The 4973-nt window shown below is 49.9% G+C and overlaps 1 non-coding gene across 1 annotated transcript; it reads left to right on the top strand.

The window, feature by feature from the left end:
• The first annotated feature begins 358 nt into the window (after positions 1-358).
• On the top strand, positions 359-440 carry TRNAL-AAG (transfer RNA leucine (anticodon AAG)). The gene has a single exon. It is a non-coding gene; the product is annotated as a tRNA-Leu (tRNA).
• The last annotated feature ends 4533 nt before the right edge of the window (positions 441-4973 follow it).

Here is a 4973-nt window from a genome sequence, read left to right as displayed (position 1 = left end):
AATGTCTTCCTTGCTGCTGCTTCTGATTATCTGTTACGTACAGGCAGGGGTGTAGGAATCCTTCATGTTTGAGTGTCCTGTATATGGGAGATCATAGCAAGTAATCTATACCACCTAATTCAGTGATATCTAAAAATTAGCGGATGAGAAAACAGAGGAAAGATTAGTTAAATATCTGGATACAAGTCATATGTTTTGTAAAATGGTGCCCCAGAGTCAATGTACAAACAAATCCCTGATAACTATGTTGCTCATGCATAATAACATTTGTATTTTTGTCTAATTAGTTATACAAAGTTTTCTGCAACTTACATCATTATCAAATTTCTGATTTAAATAAGTTTTAACATCCATATGAGGTAGCGTGGCCGAGCGGTCTAAGGCGCTGGATTAAGGCTCCAGTCTCTCTGGAGTCGTGGTTTCAAATCCCACTGCTGCCATTATTTATTTGGATCTAATTTTTACCAAAAATTAGGAAACAGTTGAGGAAGTAAAGGGGATTGAGAATTTAGGAGGCAGCGGTAATTCTATCCTATACTTTTGAACTACAAAAGGTGGAAAACCTGCGAAAACTGAGATTTTAAGATTGTACTGCAGAAAGGCAGTTTTTAATGCACTCAGTAAAAAGGAAGGAAAGGTAGGATGTTCTAAAGGAAAGAAATGTCCAGGAAGTATGGGAGATTTTGCTCAATTAAATTCTCACTGCACAATCAGTAACAATCCCAAAAAGAAGGAAGAGTGGAAAGCATTTATGGAGACCAGGATGGCTGAATACTGAACTTAAAAGCTTGCTAAAAAGGAACAAAGAATTGTATATCAAATGAAAAGAAGGGTTCATATCTAAAGAATAGTTCTGAGCCACCCCCGTAGTGTTCGAGTTCGGTTCGGTTCGTCGAACACCCGTGTGTTTGCCGAACTGTTCGTCAAACTATTCGTTGAACACCGTTACAACCAATGGCAGGCAAACAAAAACACATAGAAACACATAGAAAACACCTTCAAAGGTGTCCAAAAGCTGACAAACTGCTCAGAAGACATAACTAACACATGGAAAAGTGACAAGTACATATAGTCATGCGAAAATAAAAGAGGTGGAGGAGTAAAAGGAGGGGGAAACACAGATATAGGCATGTCATGCCCTTCTAAAATCCAAAAAGTGAGAAGCCGACACGGCCAGTCCGTTCCTGCCCGTGCCACCTCCGTGTCGCCGGGTTTGTGCCAGAGCCGCGGTGGACCCTGATGGCCAGACCCCCTCTCCTAATACTGGTGCCTGTCCGCTGGTGGGTCGAGCCCCCCGCGGTGGGGGGGGAGTAACATCTGCAGAAGAAAGACCATCTTCCAGCCAAACTAACATGTCGACTTCTTTTCGTGGACAATGTGATACGATCCCTTTGTTACGGACACGCCCATCGCTACAAATTCCAGATGAGGCACAAAAACAGCAGGTGCTTCAGCGGATATCAAGTGCTCCATCAAGTAGGCTCTCCTCCACCTCAACTTCAACATCACAAATACTCCAGTCCTCAGAGGTGTCACCCCAATCGCACTTGCTTCCTCACAGCTCCCAAGTCTCCAGCTGCCCGTCTGAGTATGGGGTAACACAGATGGTTGATTCTGCACAGCTGTTTACTCATACTATAGCCTGGGAAACGGAGGTCTGCTCCAGAGCTTCTGTTAATCCAGACGAGGAAATGATCTGCACTGATGCCCAGAATCTTTATAAGTCGGATCCAGGACCAGATGTAGAAGGTTCTGAGCATAATGTAGACCCTCGTTCCCAAACTGTAACTCCTGTTGGTGGAGACAATGATGAAGACGCTGATGAGACTCAAATACCTGATTGGAGCGACAACTTGACTTTTCGGTCAGGGCAGGAAGAGGTTGGCTTTGAGGACGACGGGTGTGATAACACACAGGGTGATGATGACAAGGTTGGAGATCCCACTTACTGTCAACCCACAGTCAGCCAGTCGATGAGGTCACCCGGGCCTTTGCCTGGCCTTTGGGATGTCGCGGTGGTCGGCTCCCTGGCCCGTACCCTGGGGTCACTCTTTAAAAGGGTGGATAATTGTTAATTTTATAAGAGTTTGTGACACCACCTGTGGTATCTGGTGAGAAGCACCAGCGCTGCAGCAGTCCACTGAGGCCCGTGATAAGGCAGCTCGATGGTATAGCTCCCCACAGGTGGAGCTAGGTCTCAGGGCAGCGTATGCAGGGGGAATGCAGGACAGGCGAGACCCAGCTGGGTCAGAGCAAGAACGGAAACGGACACGGTAGTCACTTCAGTACCTTTTACTGGAGGAAATTCAGGCACATCCTGGAGCACTGTAGGGTGAAGGGTGCATATCAGGATCCTCCCCAATGAGCGGGTGTAGGGCCTCCTGTTTCTTGCCTCTGCACAGTAAGTTTCTGACCTGCCTGGAGCTAGGCCTAACTTTGTCTCTGTCCTGCGCTGGCTGACCTTGTGGTAGGGCCTTCTCTTGAAGTTCACGCTCCCAGTATGCGGGGCCTAAGCGTCTCCTGGCTCTGTTACGTATCAGCACCTTAGCGATCCTGGGACTTGTAGTTCTCCAGGGATTCCGGTTATGCCTTACTGGGTCATAGAGATCCCGGTAAGCTCGGATCCGGTGTCCGGTAAATGCTTCGGGGTGAGCTGGTTAAGCTCCTCTGCCCATTATGTACTAACTCGCCACTCGCCTTCGGCCTACTCGGGCCCTCAATAGGCTATACACACTAACGGCAGCTTGCCACGCTTCACCGATCTTATGACGCCGGCACACCTTAAGCTCTATCTGGGCTCCCTGAATCTAGCTAGCAGGAGCCTCGTGCTCCACTGCTGAACTATTAACTGAGTTCTCTAGACTAGACTGAGCTCCACTGCAGACTGACCTCTCTTAGGCTTCTCTACTGCAGGAACTATTCAGAGGAACTGAACTGCCTAGCTCCACCTTCCCTATTTATATCCCTAACGGGCTCCCTCTGCTGGTCTGAGGTGGAAGGTGGAGATGTGTGAATGTTTATGGGGGCCTCTTGTGGAGGATTCCATCAATGCCCTCTTCTAGGATCTGTGATACCAAGCGCAGCAGGGCATCACAGATGCTATTGACGACGAGGTTAGGTTGCGCCTTCCTGAACAGAGACGGAGTCCTGGAAGCACGTCAACAACTGCATCCTCAACCACAACTCTGCCTCTCACCACAAGTCGTAGTGGCTCTTCAGGTCACATGGGCTCTAAGCCTTGCATAGCCTGGGCATTTATTCAGATCGATAAGGATGACCCAACTCGTGTTATCTGTAATATTTGTCAGCAAAAGCTAAGTAGAGGCCAAAAAATCCATAGTTTGAGTACTTCATGCATGTACCGTCACATGGATATGAAGCATAAGTTGCAGTGTGTAGCTCACTGTGCTACAATGCGGCCTAGCCGGCTGGGCCAACCACCGTCTGCCCCATCTTGTGCATCCGCAGCCTCTTCATCCTCTGTGACTGGGGGGACAGCAGTCACACATGTTTTTGGACGCAGACCTGCCACCTCTTTACCCGCAACAGCCAGTGTGATTGGCAGGTCGTCAGTTCATTGGGAAGTGGAAACACCTGCTAGTGTTGAGCGCTCTCCGACATCGAGAGCACCACCTTTGGATCAAGGCAACCTAACATGTCCGCCTGCTTCTTCCTCACAGACCGGCAGTTTGCCGGGGACACCCTACTCAACACCGTATAAGCACAACAGCCAGCCCTCGGTCCCTCAGATGTGGAAAAGTAAAAGACCATTTCCTCCTAGCCATGAGAAAGCTAAGAGGTTGAATTTCACCATCTGCAAGCTGTTGGCTACAGAAATGCTGCCATTCCACCTGGAGGACACAGAGGATTTTCAAGACCTTATGTCCGTCACAGTGCCCCAGTACCAGATGCCCAGTCGGCACTACCTCTCAAAGAAAGGTGTGCCTGCGCTCCACTAGCATGTCGCACACAACATCACCGCTTCTTTGAGAAACTCTGTGTGTGACAGGGTGCACTTCACCACAGACACTTGGACGAGAAGGCATGGACAGGGGCGTTACATGTCGCTGACTGGGCACTGGGTAACTATGGTGACAGCAGGACAAGGGGCTGCTGTCCAAGTCTTGCCGTCCCCACGAGTTGTGCGTCAATCCTCTTTATGTCAAAGTTCCTCCACTGCTTCTGCCTCCTCAACCTCCTCTCGGTCTTCCACCTGCACCCAAAGCCTGTCTGGTCATGCCACAAGCTTTCTAACTGCGCAGAAGGGATCCTGCACACCTCCTTACTATGCTGGCAGTAGGGCTCAACATCATCAGGCGGTTTTTACATTGAAATGTCTGGGAAATGTGAGTCACACAGCTGAGGAGTTGTGGTCAGCTCTGGAGAACCAATTTCATGAATGGTTGTCTCCACTGGACCTGCAACCAGGGAAGGCCATGTGCGACAATGCTGCAAACCTGGGTGCGGCACTTCGCCGGGGCAATGTCACACACGTGCCTTGTATGGCTCACGTGTTGAACCTGGTTGTCCAGCAATTTTTAGCCCACTATCCCGGACTAGATGGCCTTCTGCAGAGGGCACGGTCGCTGTGTGCTCACTTCCGCCGTTCGCATACCGCAGCTCAACGACTTACATCTCTACAGAAGTCGTTGGGCCTGCCAGTTCACCGGCTGAAATGCGATGTGCCGACACGGTGGAATTCAACTCTGCACATGTTGCAGCGACTGTGGCAGCACCGACAAGCCCTGGTGCAATAGTTTCTGACGTATAGCCTGGGCCAAAGAGATCCAGAGGTGGGGCAAATCACACAGCAGGAGTGGTCTCAGATCAGGGACCTATGAAGTTGACGCGCCCCCTGGGCCGTGGGGTACCCGGAGCCGGGCCGGTAGACGCTGGGGGTTGTAGTCACTGTGGCGGTGACCTGGTCCGTGACCCAGGGCGGTCAATCCAAGGGTAATTTGTATATATGGATT

The sequence above is a fragment of the Phyllobates terribilis genome, unplaced genomic scaffold (assembly GCF_046119375.1).
Source record: "Phyllobates terribilis strain yellow unplaced genomic scaffold, ASM4611937v1 Scaffold_11__3_contigs__length_659146591, whole genome shotgun sequence".
Classification (NCBI taxonomy): Eukaryota; Metazoa; Chordata; class Amphibia; order Anura; family Dendrobatidae; genus Phyllobates; species Phyllobates terribilis.
This window is presented reverse-complemented; position numbering and strand designations above follow the sequence as displayed.